General features: G+C 33.2%; 1 long non-coding RNA gene across 1 annotated transcript; it reads right to left on the reverse strand.

The window, feature by feature from the left end:
- Positions 1 to 10,684: 10,684 nt before the first annotated feature.
- On the reverse strand, positions 10,685 to 11,224 carry LOC124895908. Its single transcript, XR_007052073.1, has 2 exons — positions 10,982 to 11,224; positions 10,685 to 10,872 (listed from the first exon to the last, which is right to left on the reverse strand). It is a non-coding gene; the product is annotated as an uncharacterized LOC124895908 (long non-coding RNA).
- Positions 11,225 to 18,965: the final 7,741 nt, after the last annotated feature.

The following is an 18,965-nucleotide window of genomic DNA, read 5'->3' on the forward strand; positions in this document are numbered from 1 at the left end:
AGAAATACTACCACCTTGAGACCCTGACTGCGAGAAACCATGACTACCCATCTTTGCTCTCTTACTCACTCTCCTTCTTTCCTTTATATTATTTGTATCAATCTGTTATGCATGAATCATTAGCCTAGAAAGATCCATATCTCTATTGATCATGGAAGCTCTATACTATTTCAACACATCACTTGATACCACAGTCAAAAACTTACTCATACTCGCTCTAGGGTCAGCTATCAAGTCGGGAGCATAATTAGCTAATTGGTTGAACTTAAGACAATACTCTTTTACTGTCATGGAGCCTTGCCTTAGGTTTAGAAACTCTTCTACCTTAGCTTCTCTCATTTTTAGCTGGAAAAAACTATCTAGAAAGGCACTCTAAAACTCTAGCCAAATCACAAGAGCTGTATTCACCCCTCTACTTTTCTCCCACATCACTACCCAATCATGAGCAATATGTTTTAACCTATAAGATGCTAACACAATATTTTTCTACTCTGATACATGTATAATCTAGGTGATCTTTTTCACCTCCTCAAGAAACAGTTGCGGATCCTCACCTACTACTGACCCAAAGAATTTGGGTGGGATCATTTTCATGAAGCTTCTAATCCTGGCTGCAAAAGAATTCCCATCTTGCTGAGGTGGGACTGCAGCCTGACAGTTACCATGAACATTAGTCACCGCCTGGGCTAGGACATGGAAAGCTGCTCGAAACTCTGTCTATTACATACTCTCATTTTCAGGATCTACTAGCTGAGGGGGTTGATCATCAACCCTACGGACAAAGTCTCTACGCGAAGGCATACTCTGTAAATGAAAGAATAAAGTGGATTAGAATGAGGATAAACTTGAGCTCATGCTCACTCGCACGATCTGAATAATAAAAGAAGGGAAAATACTCGTAAGTACATCCTGTAGCCTCTTATACACAAATGTGGTGCGCTACATACCCATTTAGAAGACTCTACTAGATGTGGTTTTTCAGACTCCCTAGGATACTATTAAACCTTAGGCTCTGATACCAAGTTTGTAACGCCCCGAGATCTCATCCCAAGATGTCACACGGTGCTTATGACCCCGAAGGACCACAAGCTAACCCTTTTCTGATATCTATACCTGTACACTACATAATATCTGAAATAAATGTGGTAACTTGCCATAAGGTTCAATACATCGATACATACTCAAAATTGAAAAGCTGAATACTAATACATCCGTCTAAAAAGCCTCTAACTATCAGAACTGTGGAGTTGATGGTTCATGTCCCCAACTAACTCCGTCAACAGAAAATAAATAAACTCTAAAATAATAGTAGTAAACTAAGACTCGTCCTCGACAGAAGAGGACTCACTGCTACTGCTGCTGAATGGGACCAAACTGCTGAGGATAAACTGGATCCTGTGCCTCTTAACCTATGGTGTCAAATAAAACACCATAGCGCAAATGCGTCAGTACAAAAATATACTGAGTATGTAGACGTGGTAGGCTAATGCAAGGGTTCATGCATGCCCAATATCTAAACTAAATAATCATAAAAATGCCGCGTGAGAACAAATACATGAATTCATAGAACATCAACACAATTATTGCAACTCTAGCTACTGAAACTCAAATACCATTTTACTGCAGACTGAACTCACTACTGACACTGAGATACTGAATCACTGACTCATCTGATACTGATAACTGAGGATCTAGATGTGCTTACATCAACGACTGAATTCTTAGACTTACTGCTTTCGACTGACAGGATTAGAGATCAACCTTTCTAATATATGATTTCGAAAGCTTTATCAATGATAAGAAATATGATTATATCTGAATCTGAATACCAGAATACTCAATAGAAATTTGATACTGTGATCAATCTTGTCTGATGGCATATATCTGAATATGATATCAAATAACTGTATGTGAGACCAAGTTTATCTGATGGGATGGTCCATAAATCAATTGAACTATCTAAGTTCCACACAATGATAGATAACTGTATCTGACAGTCTTGATTTCTAAAGACTAATTCTAAAAATGAGACTGAATCTGAAACTAAAACTGTGGGAAGTAATCACTTAACCAACATTCCCCGACCTACCACAGGTGGGGTCCAACCTGTGCCCCAATTAGAAGGGTGTCATTACCGCGCCACTTGTAAAGAAAACTCTATGTGACCCTCATCTAGTAGGTCCTCAAACGAGAATGGTGGAGCCCTCATTTAGCAAGTCAAGCCACCTCATCTACCCTCATCTAGTAGGTATTCTGTCTCTCATCCACCCTCAACTAACAGGTGTGATGTCTCAGCCTACACTGGCTACGTAGTTCTGGAGCACAAGGATTGCTTCTAAGAATCTCACCTTCTACTAGTAGGTGAGATCCCATCCTTGAGCTCTCTCGGTGCTAGTTTCTACTCCCAACTGAAAGACTCAGAGCTGAATTCTCAACTAAATACAGTCTGAACCAAATCTGACACTGATCATATTACTCAAAAGGTCTGACTGAGCGTATCTGACTGAAAAGCTATCGAATCATTGTATCTGACTAATGATACAGAGCTTGAATAGATTACTCGAATCACTTCTAAGATTAGGATTGAATGACTTGAATACTATTAGAACTAAGCTTAGTATAGGTCTGAGTATAGAGTACTAGCGATACAGATATTACAGAGATAACTGAGATAACTAAGCTTTATTAAGCTTCGCACTTGTCTGAAAATACAGAGTTTGATAGTTCACTGAGTTCTAAGAATCATGGCTCAATTGGAATTATCGAGAAACTGACATGGGCTCTAGACAACAGCTCTATTTTCGGGTATAAATACCCCCAGGACTCGACAACATAAAAGTAAGACATAATCATTCTTCATCACAAATCATCCATGCATCATCACAGTCATCCATTCATCACTACAATAATTTATTCATCATTACAAGCATTCATTCATCATTACAATCATTTATGTATTATCACAATCGTTAAAGAATCACTTCAAGTAGTTCAGCATCATAACATACTTTCTCTCTCAAGATCCTTAGGATATCGCATTAAGCATTTAGGAAACATAGACCTCTATTCATCATCACAACCACCAAAGGGTCACTCCAAACCTTTAAGGATCATCAATATCAGTTCACTATCATATACTATCCTAGGGAAGACATGCTATTGGATTATACCCCATTTAACGAGATCTTACATCAAGTACTTCATACCTATATTGATCTTGTTATGCATTTGGATATCACTTGATTTGATGAAAACTTCATAATAACACATCACTATTTACTTGCTAACCACTTGACATGTATTAAAAGCTTAGCATACATCAAAGAGCACAAAATCGGGGAATTTACAACCATCATATCTCGACTTATTCACTAGGGTCTTTCAACAACCATTAGACACGACCAATTTTACACCTACTTGGGGATTTCATGCTATCTTGGCATATTTCACTCACTAAGGCATGCATGGACTAGCTCACAATTTGGAGTTGCCTATTAAACATACTATAGTGGTCCTTATGCTTCACCTAAGCTCTTTATCAAACCTATGGGGAACGTTCTTCACTTACTCAACTATTTCTACACCCAAAAGTCATGAACACATCACATGGAAAAACATCTTCAAGAGGGTCTATCACAAACATCACATGAATTCCACATACTAGGGTCAAAGCTCATAAATTTTGTAGGCAAACATAAATCAAAACTCAACAACACATTAAACATCCATTTCAACTCGTACAAATCATTAACAACTCATAAACATAAAAATCTTTTAGTTTTAAAAAGGGTTCTTGAGCTTCTTGGATGAAAGGGACCCAAGAATAAACATTTACATACCTTAACCTTTGAAATTGGATGAACTTTAGTGCTTGAAACTTTATCCACACTTGAAATAAATAAATTCTTGAAGCCCACACTATGAGGAACTTGATTCTTGAAGAAACCTTGAAGAATTTATGGATGAATTTTAGAAGATTAGGGTTCTTGAATGAAACCCTAGATATTCTTGAGTGAATTGGAAGAAGAATGAAGTTTTCTTCTTTACGTGAATATATATAGAGGGTCAAAATGGGTGGAAAATATCAAAATATCCTTTTAAAAATGCCCCTGAATTGCTGAAAAAAGATGGCTGACGACATCCGTGATAGGCCGTCAAACCCGTGATAAACCGTCACAAAATATCGTCATAAAAGGGTCGAATTTTTGATTTTCTGCCTAAGGCTGACGATGTCATTAGAAATGTCATCATAAAGTGTCGACATCGTCATAAATGGCGTCAAAATCGTGACAGCCCGTCAGAAATATCATCAGTCTTTTCCAGATTGATATGTTGGAGTAAAATGGCTATAACTCTTTGCTCCGATATCAGATTTTGGCGAAATTGGTATCATTGGAAAGATAATTCATAGATATTTAATTTTATATATATAAAGCCACAAAGTTCTTCATATACAAAGAGTTATTATCAATTGAAGTTGATCCAAATTTTGACAGTCACTAAAACTTGAACAATAGTAAAGTTTTCAACTCGTTCATTAGTTAGGGTACCTCTATGATCTTAATTCGTACTCAAATAGATTCCCATATGATTTCAATGTATTTTATACTTGGGAGGATATTTCTTAAATATTTTGACTCGAATTTTCGCTTTACCAAATACGCTCTAAGGCTCAGACTGGAAGAGGATTTTGCGGGGCATTACAAGCTAACTACTCGGCACTGAAGGACATCTAAATAGGGATTAAAAGTGCCAATTTAGTTGATCAATCCACAATGACCCAAATAGACATGATATGTATTATAAACTTTGGAAGATATACCATTATCAGATCTTAGAAGAAATAGGATACATGTGTTCTTTCATTTCTTTGGTTTCCACTTAACACTCGTGTTGAATATCGTGTTTAAAAGTTTAATTAATCCAAATTCACAACACCTAAGATTAATTAATGTTATTTTTAGTATAGAAATCAGTGTATATCATGCATTTTAATATATAGTTTAGTTTGGGCCCATTTAGTCATGCAATAGTAAATCATGCTATGAAATTATTTGAGATGAAGCTGGCGTTTTGTTTGGGCATATAATTTGAATATCTTAAGTTATGTTTTTTCATAATAATAAAAATTAGATAAGTTGTGAAACTATCAAATTTCACAAATTCTTATACTATATCACCAAATAAGCAAAAAGTTCATAAATAAATTGATAAACATGATTTGTAAATATAAATATATCTTCCAACTTATGGGTCTTTTGTATAAAATATACATATATCTTCATATTTTTTTCATAAATAAATATTGGCGGTTGTAGACTTTCAAGTAATTCAATAATAATGGTAACTAGCCATCTTTGCTACAATCCTTTCACATGGTAGTGACAATCTCTCCAAGTCGAGTATGAGTTTTTTTTCTTTTTCTTGAAAAAATTTAAATGGTAATTTTTAAAATAAAATATAAAATTATGGGACAAATTTTATGCTTTATGAAATTAAAATCATGATTTGAAATTTCAAATCATAGTTTTTGAGAATTTGTGATTTCTTCGTGATTTGAAATCATGAGTTCAAATCGTATTCTAATAACTAATTTCATTGCATGATTTTAAATCATGAGATGAAATCGCATGTCCAAAAGCCACTCAATTTCTTTTTATTATTAGAAAATGAGTATCATAGAAATATATATAACTCAATCAAAATAAATGATGAAGAGTTGATAGAAATAGAAGTGCTGAAAATTAAAAGCTAATGAAGTTCTCAAACATATTACTTCATTAAAAGCATAAATCTTGAGTACAATTGGAGTACCATCAAGATAACATGTTTTTCCTATCTTGATTCCAATACTTTGTAGTTTGAGAGACATATTAAAATATTTTTTGTAATTTTATAGACTAAATATCTATTAGAAATATCAAAAGGTAACAGAACAATGTGATTTGTAAATCCTTTTTGACCTTGTATTTCTCAAGCATTGAACAAACAACACCACTAGACTCTTTCATAGAATCACAAAATTAAATATAACTATATATCTACATAGGTATTATAAACTCAGGAAGATATCAGGACCCAATTTACAAGTCATGATGGCATCTACTTTATCCCACCAATAGGCAAGTCAAACCGTGGTCCAGAGGTATAAGAAATGGACTAATTTAGTGAAAATGACATAAATGTCAAAAATTTTGTGAATAAAAATAGACAGATAAGATAACAATAACATTTCAAGACCTAGTAGTATCAATACAAGAGCCACTAATAAAAGAATATAAGTACTGTAATAATCAATTATACATCAATCTCAAAATAAAAATACTAGACAAAAATAGAAGAAGGAGACAAGAGCAATTTCGGCTTTGAGAGCTCACCCTATCTCCGAAATATAGTCAGCACGATCACAGCATCAATGGAGGCAACTAATTCTAAAATCTTCACTAAAAGGTACAGAAGTGTAGCATGACTACAAAAGTCGCGGGTACTCATAAGTATCATCTTCCGACTGAGTTAAGTCTATATATATATATAATAAAAATGCAAGATACATAAGCTAAGTCAAGGTAAGAGGAAAAACCTGGAATAATACTCTAAATGCTATAAATAAATAATCAAAAAGATAATATTATGAAATAAAGCATAACTATTACTAAAAAACTGGCTCCCATAAGTCAGTAAATATGGTAAAGTAAATAATCCAATATGGGCCCTTATAAGACCGAATGGTGAAATCAAAGAGAAGAAGTAATAAAAATTATTCTAATTAATCATATCTCAAAACTATAACCATGAATTCTTTCATACCAAAATCATATCATAAATAACATTTCAATGCAAAACTTGAATCAAAACTCATATTATTATTTGTCAAACTTTAATCGAAACTCAATATCATCATTTGTTGAACTCGAATCAGAACTCAATATCATCATTTGTTGGACTCGAATCAAAACTATTTTCATCACCTAAGTATCAGCATATAAATAAGCATCACATATATAGACTCTTCAAGCAATAAAATATGCATATAAAAAAGGTAACCCATCGAGTTAGCCTATAGGGATTTAAAAATAGTCTTGGTCTATGGCGGGCCTGAGAGGCCCACTTCAAATCTACAAAACTTGTCCTAAGGCAAATTCTACTCCAGACTAGGTTAAGATATCAAAATTTAATTCTAGATATAAATTAAGCCACATTTTAGTTCTAAGATAGCAATTTTCTCTAAAAAGCTAAAACTAAGTCAATTATACCAAGTATGATTCTTTAACCGGCTAAAAGATCCAAATTACACCAAATTACTTTCTAGAACTAATTTCCAAGTCATATCTAACACATTTTCATAAATATACTACAATTTATTCCATTCTGTGAGTAAGGTAAACCTAGCCTACGTGGACACCGAAAAAATCCAGTGAAATTTGCTAAATCATCAATTTTTCCTTTCGAGAAACTTCCACACGATGTCACACTATTAAAATGACAATTTATTCATCAATACTAGAAAAATGGTACACATATTGCATATTTATGCTTTGAGTCTAAAATTACATAAAAATCTCGTGTGGAGCCCATTTGCAGAATCACGCTTTCAAAAATATCAATGTGTTCCTCTGCTCAAGGAACATTTACCCTCAAGAACGGAAAAATTTCGATCTCAAATAGTGTAAAATCAACTCACCAACAATTTAGGAATTTTGGAATATAATGGAGAGATTAACCATGAAATTAATGAAAATTTATCAAGAATTTGAAGAAGAAACAAGTAATTTCAACTCACAAAAAATCCAAAATCTCCAATTAATGTTTCTCCAAAGTTTACACACTCTCTGGGATCTTACACTCTTGAACTTGTGTGAAAAATGAGAGAAAATTGGGCAAAGTGGGCATTTAATGCCACCTAGGTGCCGCTTAAGCATATACTCGACTGGTTAAGCGGTCACCGCTTTCGCAGCCAAGTATCGCTTTTGTGGTACCTATCCATACCTGCACATATCACATAAACGACCTACTAGCCTCTTAATCAAAATTAAATTAAGCTATGAGGGCCTCGCTGATGCAACCTACCAGCTGGAAGCCTAGTCACTTAAACGATCGACTGGTCGCGTTTGCGACCTCCGCTTAAGAGACCTCAGTGGCACTTCAGCGGATGCACTAGCTGAGACTTGAAAATTTTCAAGTCTATCCTGATCCCTCGAGATTCATTAAAAAAAATTTAAAAATAAATAAACTATGCTACCCTATCAAATCCAGTGTTTTGAACTGAATGTCACGCTTTAAATTTCTGTCCGATGTCCTTTAGATGAAAAGTAGCTTCCATACTTAAGTGCAATTTTTTCTTAATTTTTTCTCAATTTCCCAGAATAAGTCCAAAAGCCTTAGGACCCGAATCAAAGATCTCCCCAACCTAAAATTGACGTTTCAGAGCTGATGGAACCGAATTGGCATACAAGGTCGTTTGATTGAAGTTTTTGTCCTGTAGCGAATTGTTACTAATGAAAGCTTTGTAATAGGAAATTGGCTCTAAAAAATAAATAAACAACCTAGTAACTGAACTATCATCTCTATCAAGTCATAAATGACTTGGGGAAGTTATAGAAAGGCTATAAACAGTAAAAATGAGTGAAAATGGAGAAAATGACAAAGAAGGACATTACAGTATATACTACTAAAAGAATTTTCATCCACAAAAGGAAAGGGTTAGGAATTACCTGAAGCCTCAAACAAGTAAGGATACTGGAGCCGTATCTCACTCACAATCTCCCAAGTAGCATTCTCTACTGGGCGGTGTCTCTATTGAACCTTAACTACTGGAATCTCTCTAGAGCACAACCGTCTGACATCCCTAGAAATATGAACACATGCTACTCCATGAAGTTCAACCTCTTATCCAACTGAACCGAGTACCTCCAAAGCACATGAGACTCATTAGGAATATACCGCCGCAACATAAAAACATGAAAAATCAGATAGACAACAGCAAAATTTAGGGTTAAGGCTAACTTATATGTCATCTCCCCAACTATGCAAAGGATATCAAAAGGTCCAATATATCTGCATCTGAGCTTGCCTTTCCTCCCTAACCTCGTCACACCCTTCATGGAAAATACTTGGAGGAATACTCGATCACTAACTCTAAATCTCAAGGAACGATGTCTATGATATGCATAAGCCCTCTACCTACTCTGAGTTGCCCTCGCCAATCCTGAATTATCCAAACCCTATCCAACGACTCTTGAAATATGTCAATACCACGGGTCTAATTTTAAAGGTCTCGAACCACCAAATCGAACAATGACAACGCCTATCATATAATGCTCAAATGGTCCCATCTTAATAATCAAATGTTATCTATTATTATACGTGAATTCTGCCAACACCAAGTGTTGCTCTCATTGACCTCTAAAATTCATACCGGCTCGGAGCATATACTCAAGAACAAAATAGTTCGCTCTGACTTCCTATTGGTCTGAGGATGAAAGGTTGCCCTAATATCCACCTTAGTACCCAACTCCTCCAACAAAGTTCTCCAAAAGCTAGAAGTGAACATTGAGCCCCGATCTGAGATGATAGATATATACATACCATGCAAAAAAATTATCTCACAAATATAGATACGAGCTAATCTCTCTGCACTAAAGGATATCTGAATAGAGATAAATATGCCGATTTGGTCAATCGATCCAAAATGACCCAAATAGACATGATATGTAATAACATGATATGTATTATAAACTTAGAAAGATATGTCATCATTAGATCTTAGAAGAAATAAGATTCATGTGTTCTTTCTTTTCTTTGGTTTCCACTTAACACTCGCTGCTGAAAATCATATTTAAAATTTTAATTAATCCAAATTCACATCATCTAAGATTAATTAATGTAATTTTTAGCATAGAAATTAGTGTATATCATGCATTTTAACATATAATTTAGTCAGGGCCCGTTTAGTCATGCAATAGTAAATCATGCAATGAAATTATGTGAGATGAAGATGATCTTTGGTATGGACATACAATTTGAATTTTTTTAAGTTGTATTTTTTAATAATCATTAAAATCGCATAAGTTGTGAAACTATTAAATTTCTCATATTCTTATACTATATCACCAAATAACCAAAAGTTTACAAATAAATTGATAAGCATGATTTGTAGATATAAATATATCTTCCAACTTATAAGTCTTTTGTATAAAATATGAATATATCTTCATAATTTGTTTATAAATAAATATTTGTGGTTATAGACTTTCAAGTAAATCAATAATAATGGTAATGAGCTATCTTTGCTACAATTCTTTCACATGGTAGTGACAATCTCTCCAAGCCGAGCATGAGTTTTTTTTTTTCTTAAAAAAAAATTAATAACAATTATTAGAAAAATATAAATTTATGAGTCAAATTTTATGTTTTAAGAAACTAAAATCATGATTTAGAATTTGAAATCATAGTTTTTTGAGAATCTGGGATTTCTTCGTGATTTGAAATCATGAATTGAAATCATATGTCCAAACACTGATTTCGTCGCATGATTTTAAATTATGAGATGTAATCGCATGTCCAAACGCCACTTAATTTATTTTTATTATTAGAAAATGAGTATCATGAAAATGTATATCACTCGGCCAAAAATAAGTAATGAAGAGTTGATAGAAATAGAAGTGCTGAAAATTAAAAGATAATGAATTTCACAAACATATTACTTTATTAAAAGCATAAATCTTGATTACAATTGGAGTACCATCAATGTAAGATTTTTTCCAAGCTTGTTTTTGATAGTTTATAGTAGACTAAAGAATAAAAGCATTAAACGACATGTCATTGTCAAATTTTGTTGCACATTCTTCAAGCAGTTTCCCATCAACTTATCATCTGACAAAAAAAAATAATAAGTCTTAGATTAACTTGCATTAACTTTACTTGTCTGGAAAAAAAAGCAGAGAAAATTATTGAACAGAAAAAGAAATGAAAAAAGTTATACCTTATTTAAATTGAGATCAATGTTCAGTTGAGCTTTTTTAGTAGAAATATAATGATGACATTTCTTCAGACAATCTTCGATGCAAAAAGGATTGATAATACATAAAAGTTGACATTTTGTTTCACAAGATAGTTTCACCTCACCTGTACCTTCAGCATTTGCTACAAAAATCACAATGAGAAATAATGCTACTAGAAACTTTGTGAAGTTCATAATTGAGAGAACTTTTGGATTTGATTTATATTTGAGGTATTCTAGATAAAGCAAAGTACCACTATTTATAATCAAAAAATTCAGTTGATTTAAATTTAGGTCAGGTTAAAATTAATAAAATTGAGTCACTAATTAATAAAAATTAGATTACACCCAAATAAATATCATAGAATTTTCAATCAATATATTTGAGTTTGGCTATGATAGTATTAATTATTGACTGAAATTACGTCAAACATAAGAGTAAAAGTTTGACTAGTCTACAACAACTTGTGAAAGACAAAGTTATTTATTTATAAAAAAGTTATAAGTAATTTGAAATCTATTAAAGTTACTTAACATAGAATAATTGACTTATGAACAAACTTGTATGTATTTTTTATTAAAAAATGAAATTGTATTATATATGAAGCTACTATATATGATTCTTGAAACTCCACAAAAAAATCATGCAAGTTTCAACTTCCTACATAAATGTATATCACTCCTTACTTTTATCATGCACAATAATTTAACCATCATTACTCTATATATGCTGGGGCGATCTTTATACAATTGATAATTACACACCACAGTAAATTTATATATATCTAACATAAGAAAATATTAATTTATAACTTTTAACATCACACTCAATTATACAAATGATATTGAGTCAAAATGAGTTAATATAAATAATAATATTGTTGGCGATACTATAAAATCATGTTAGTATTTTTTTTCTTAATTTAATAAAGGCCCTTATTGATTTTCCAAAACAAAGATTTAGCGGGCTCACTTACTCTTCTCTTTTTAAGAAAAAAGAATTATCTTGTAATTATTGATGAGATAGAAATTCATTTGACGATCCAAAATTACTAGAATTGTGATTACACCTAACTCAACTCAATCATGATAGCTAGTTGAACTCAAACACATACAGTTAATTCAAAGTAATGACAAAAACTAGAATATCAAGATGAACTATCGGTTATAATTCAAAGTCATCCACAAACTAAGGTCGAATAATACAATCCAAAAAATATCCAAGATTTAACTTTCCCAAGTACAAGAACGACTCTAAATAAAATGTCATGACTGAAAATACAACTAAATCAAATTCAAGGATACTTTTCTAGTGAGTCCATTAATAGCAAGAAAATTCAAATTAATTTCCTAATATGTTTTGTATATCATATGATTAAACTAAAATATATTCAAGAGGATTTTTTTTTTAGAACTCAACTTCTACGAGTGTGGAAAAATAGAAATTCAAGCACTATCGATCTACTAATTAATTATTGAACATATTATTTTAGAAAATCACTTTTTTGTTGAAAAGAAATAGAATTAAGATGAAATATGATTGTTTTGGTTATTATAGACAGTTAAAAAGATATTTCATTTGATCATAATTTTTTTAAATACATTCTAAATATATTGAATTATTAACTAATTGTGATTTATAGGATTTCATGTAGTTTCTAAATACATAATTTTTTTCAATAAAACTAGAATTCAAAATTCAAACCCATACCAAACATTAGTTAATTAAATCAGTAAATATATGTTTGTTAATGAAAGAGCTGTAGATATGCATCATTTGTTAGATAAAAGCAGGGGGTATATAATCGTGAATCCTTTCATACTGAAATCATATCATAAATAACCTCTCAATGCCAAACGTAAATCAAAACTCATATTATCATTTGTCAGAATTTCGAAATTCAGTATCATCATTTGTTGGATTCAAATCAATACTCAATATCATCATTTATTGGAGTATCAGTATAGAAATAAGCATCACATATATAGAATCCTCAATCCATAAAATATGAATATAAACAAGGTAACCCATCCAGTTAGCCTACAGGCAATTAATAATAGTCTTGGCCTATGGTGGGCCAGAGGGGCCCACTTCTAATCCCTAAAATTTGTTCTAAGGAGAACTCTAATCCATACTAGGCTAAGGTATCAAAATTTACTTCTAGATATTAATTAAGCCATATTTTAATTCTAAGATAGCAATTCTACGTAAAAAGCTAGAACCAAGTTAGTTATGCCTAATATGATTCTTTAACCGGTTAAAAGATCTAAATTACATCAAATGTACTTCCTAGACATAATTTCCAAGTAATATATAACACATTAACATAAATATACTACAATTTATCCCATTCTATGACTAAGGTAAACCTAACCTACCTGGACGACGAAGAAAATCTGGTGAAATTTGTTAAATGATCAGTTTTCCCTTTCAAGAAGCTTTCACACGATGTCACACTATTAAAATGATAATTTATTCATCAATACAAGAAAAATGGTACCTATATTGAATACCTATGCTTTGAGTCCAAAATTCCATAAAAATCTCATATGGAGCCCGTTTGCATAACACACTTTCAAAAATGTCAACGTGTTCCTCTATTCGTAAGAAACGTTTACCCTCAAGAATAAGCAAATTCCAAGCTCAAATGATTCTAAAACCAATCAACCAATTATATAGGAATTATGGAAAATAATTGAGAGATTAACCATGAAATTAATAAAAACTTACCAAGAATTCAAAAATAAAATGAGTAATTCCAGCTCACAAACAACCCAAAATCACCTATTAATGTTTCTCCCAAGTTTCCACATTTTATAGGATTTTACACTCTTGAACTTATGTGAAAAATGAGAGAAACCAGGCAAAAGAGGCATTTAATGACACCTAGGTGCTGCTTAAGGGCATACTGGGTTAGTTAAGCGGTCACTGCTTTCGCAGCCAAGTGCCACTGTTGCGGCACCTATCTGTGCCTGCACATATCGTATAGATGACCCCCTATCCTCTTAAGCAACATTCAGTTAAGCGATGAGGGCCTCGATAATGCGACCAACAAGCTGGCAACCTGGTAATTTTAATGACCGAATGGTGCTTAAGTGACCCAAGTGGCACTTAAGCGGATGCAACAACTGAGTGGTACACTAGCTGGAGACTTGAAAATTTTCAAGTTTCCACTTATCCCTCGAGATTCATTCAAAATTTTGTGAACATAAATAAACTATTCTACCCTATCAAATTCAACATTCAAAACTGAATGACGTGCTTGAAATTTCCATCTTATATTCTTTTGATGAAAAGTAGGCTCCACACGTAAGTGCCATTTTTTTCTTAATTTTTGCTCAATATCCTGGAATGAGTCCAAAAGCCTTGGGAATCAAATCAAAGATTCTCCCAAGCCTTAAATCAATGTTTTGGAGTTGATGGAACCATTAGAATTGGCATACGAGGTTTTTTGACTGATGTTTTTTATCCAATAGCCAATTATTACTAATGAAAGCTTCAGAATAAGGAATTGGCTCAAAAAATCAAATGAAATACATGCTAACTAAACTATCATCGCTAGAAAGTGATAAATGACTTGGAGTATTTATATGAAGACACTAAACGGCAAAAATGAGTGAAAATACAGAAAATGACATAGAGGGTCATTACAATATCTACTACTAAAAGAACTTTCATCCGCAAAAGTAAAGGGTTAAAAAAGCAAAGATACTGGACCCGCATCTCACTCTTAATCTCTCAAGTAGCCTTCTCTACTGGGTGTTGTCTCCACTGAACCTTAATGTAACACTTTGAATTTTGGGCTAGAACGAAAATCGTCATTTCTACGCGTAGATATTCCAAAAGCCATAAGTCCTATGAAAATTTTATATGTTAATATATTATGTAGTGTGGGAACCTATTTAAGAATGAATTTAGATCATAGAGGTCCCCTAACTCAAGGTCAAGTTGAAAGCTTTCCTATCATTCGAGTTTTAGTGAGCGTCAAAACTTGGGTCAATTTTAATCGACCATAACTCCTTGTATATGACGAAATGAATGGCCTACTACATATCAAATAAAAGCTCTTTGAATTAGCCTTCCAACTATACCAATTTCGTCCAAATTCGATACTCGAGCGAAAGGTTATGGCAATTTTCGTGACTGAGATAGTAGCATCGCGCGATTAGCATACGACGCACCTTCTGTCGCACGTACCCAATGTCCAGGTCCTGTTTTCAAGTTTTTAAGGGCAAAAGTGGTATTTTTCACCCCCTATTCAGCCATAACATGAGATTAAATCCCCCAAATACCAAAATAAGGTCATTCTCTCTCAAAATTACCAAGAACACTTTTCAGGGTTTCAACCTATAGATCAAATATCTTAAGATATCACCGTGATTTTTCAATAATTCTTCGAGATTTGGAATCTTCATTGCGAGGGCTACAAGAAGCACCCATCAATTATTCTAATAGCATCCCTAAAGCACGAGTTCATTCAAGAGTCATAAATTAAGGTACGCGGGGTTTTCCTAAAATCTCATGGGCATAGAAATCGTGTTTTAAGAATGAGATTTTGAAACTTATTAACATAATCATGTTTTAGAAGTTTTGAAGGTATTGTTTTGGTCTTTATACCTTTTCCCCAAATTGATTAGAAATTATGTATATATGTATGTATGTCTTCAAGAATGATTATTGAATTGAGAGCATGATTTACATGAAATTCCTCTCTTGATGTAAATTTTCCCATGTTTCACATTATATGGATTGTTTTGAAATACATCTTGAAAAGCATGTTATGAAATGTCGTGATTTATGAATGACTTGGTTATGAATCTTGATTACATAAGAGAGGGTTATTTTGTATTGACAAATGTTGGATATCCATATAATGAAAGAGTTCATGGTTTTGCCAAAAACACATGACCACTATATGTTTTGAAGAGTTTTTGTATGAGTTTTGTCTTATGTTTTAGAACATGAAATCTTTTATATTATTTGCATGTAGGTGGTCTGAACTATATTTTTATGAAAGATCTTGCAAAAGGCATTATGGCACAGAAAACACGACTTGCAAGTCTTGGTATGACGATACTAATTCGGAAAATGCCATAACAGAAATAGACAAATACAGAAATCAGACTTTATTGGATTTTCATGTTTTAGAACTTCACAATGATGCATGTTCAGAAAAGGCTAAAATAGGGCATAAAGAGATGTTAGGTGTTTCCCCTAAGAAGGCATGAGTTCAGACAACTCATTGCCCAAAACTGTGATTTGTTGATCTGGGTTTATATATTACGCTGGCCTAGAGCCATGTGGGGTATCAGAATTAGAGACTTCAACCCTTGTGGCACACTCGGGTTGGGGTCTTTCCCGTTGAGTAAATGGAGGATTCCATACAGCCCGTGGAATATCAGACTTGTAGGGGAGCGCCACCTAACTCAGAAGTAATACAAAGATCAGAAACTATTTGACAAGAATGTCTTAGAATGTTCAAAATGATGCCTATGTGTTTTGAAAACTATTTTATACATGATATTTTGTAAAATTTCTCTCATCTACTTTATACGTCTACAAATACACTATTTTGTATTGCTTCGCATGCCAGTACATTTGTGCTGACCCCCCCTCCTTCCAGGTTCTAAGGCTCGGTCTAGGGGTCCAGGTAAACAGTAGATATTTTAGATCACAGATCAAATTATGCAGTAGTGATCCTTTTATGATTCAGAAGGCATGTTTATTTTTCAGATATTTATCTTTAGTCATGTTTTGGTCTATTGGAGGCCTTGTCCCAGTTTTCAGATAGTTTTGTTTAGTTCTTAGTCGAGATTTCGCAGACTGAGTCAAACATTATTATTCAGGTATATTTTGGATTTCAGTTTTCAGTATTATGATCACATTCAGATTGACCATATTTCTATATTAGATTTTTATTTCTGCATTATATTTTATTATATGAATTATGTACATGATTACCAGATAGATAGGGGTGTTTCAGCCTACATGGTTTGGAATGCACATCACAGCCAGGGCTCTGGTTCAGGTTATGATAAACTTGGTATCAAAGCATGGTTCATGGTCCTAGGGTATCTGCAAAATCACATCAGGTAGAGTCTTGTTTATGGGTGTGTAGTGCGCCACACTTATAAGTAGGAGGCTACTAGGCATTTAGGAATGTCTCTCTTTCTTCATGTTCTAGTTCGTGCAATAGAGTCAGAATGTTCCTCTTTCATAGTCTAATTCGTGCTATGGTGTTTCCCATACAAAAGTAAAAGTCATCCCAAATTCTTTCCTTACTCTGATGTTCTCAGACATGTCCCATTATTGGTGTGATTCAAGTGCAAAAAGTTTAGAATCTACATGATATAGTCCTTTTCGATTGAGTCATATAAGATTTTAAAAAAAAATGTGCAAGGACTTGAGAAGAGTCCATTTGCTTCAAAGTGTATTGATGCGAGTGTGAACCTTGGTATTGATGAAATTGTGCTTTTCAGCCTGCGGTATTGAGTATATTCAGTCCCTTTTCAAAAAAATTTATGTTGCGAATGTCGTGCTTTAGGGGGAATGATGTGCAATAGAATGTTGGAACTATATTTCCAACTGAATAGTAGTATGAGTTAAAGTGTTGTTGTCATGACCTATTAGTAATGAAATTAGACCAAGAAGTTGGTGATGTGAAGTCACAAAGTTAGAAGTCAGAGTGAGGGTGACTTTTGTGTAAATAAATATTTCAATTGAATAACCGATGTTTGAGGATAATTTACCCCTTTATAGTGATAAACTAATGTGGTAGCTAGTAGCATGTGTGGATGGTATGGTAGTCCATGGAGGAAGTGTTTGACTCCAATTTTATTTATACAGAGTAAGATATGTATTCTTAGTTCATTGGATATTGTGGATTAAATTTCTATCTCACGTAATCTTGTCATCAAGGTGTTGTTGAAAAATAAAGTCTAGTGAAGCCGTGTGGGGCTCTTTCGATTCACTGGCATAGTTTCCTTGTCATTCATCTCATTTTCTTATTCAAAATACATAAAATGAAAGTCTAGTAAAGCCGTGTGAGGCCTATTTCGATTCACTAGCAACTTGTTGTCCAACTTATTGTTCTTGTGTTGGTTTTATATATATATTGCTGAATCTATTTGCATGATATTGAGTTGGTAAAGAGGTGATTCGTCCTTGTGTGTGATTAGTAGTAGGTAGAGAAGGAGTTGTTAGTTAGGGTGATTTGCCGGTTGTTTGAAGTGTGAAAATGGCTATATTAGCCAGTAAGTTATAATTATAGTCTCATGGTTATTATGGATATTGAAGGTAGTCTGAATGTATGATTGAGCAAGTATGTATGAGGTGAGAAATCCGATAAGTAGATAAGATTGTATGGGGTTATAATATCAGATTAAGGTTGATCATGGCTATTATGTGACTTTACCCCTTGATCCTTTTTTCGTTGGTTGTTGTAAACTAGTACTACTTATGAGAAGGTATGTAGCAGATTTTAAGGTATTTGGATAGAATGTTCCAATTTGATGGATTAGTATATTATGTTGCACTTGTCATTGGTGGTAGATGATTGATGCTAAACTATAGGCTTGAATTCAAGTGTAGAATGTGGTGGTAAAAATAGTGGCATGAGATTAATGATATATATTTTAAATTTAGTAGGCTTGATGAGTTGAAATAGTACGTGCTAATGAGTTATGATAAAGAAGACTGTAAGGTCTAGATTGATTATTGTTGTTATGAAGTTCTAGTGTACTACTGTTTTTTGATGTTTATTTCATGATTTCCAAGTGAGAATCATGTGTAAGGTTGGGTTGTAAAATCATGTTTAGCACTAGACATTAAGTTTGAACAGTTGAGGTCCATAAAGGTGGATGTGATGATTTCTTGGTTAATGATGCTAGTTATATGGAAGTGGCCTAATAGGCTTGAACGGTGTATGAAATGGCTTAAGTTTAAGTTGATTCATAATGAAGTATG

Source organism: Capsicum annuum, chromosome 2 (assembly GCF_002878395.1).
Source record: "Capsicum annuum cultivar UCD-10X-F1 chromosome 2, UCD10Xv1.1, whole genome shotgun sequence".
Classification (NCBI taxonomy): Eukaryota; Viridiplantae; Streptophyta; class Magnoliopsida; order Solanales; family Solanaceae; genus Capsicum; species Capsicum annuum.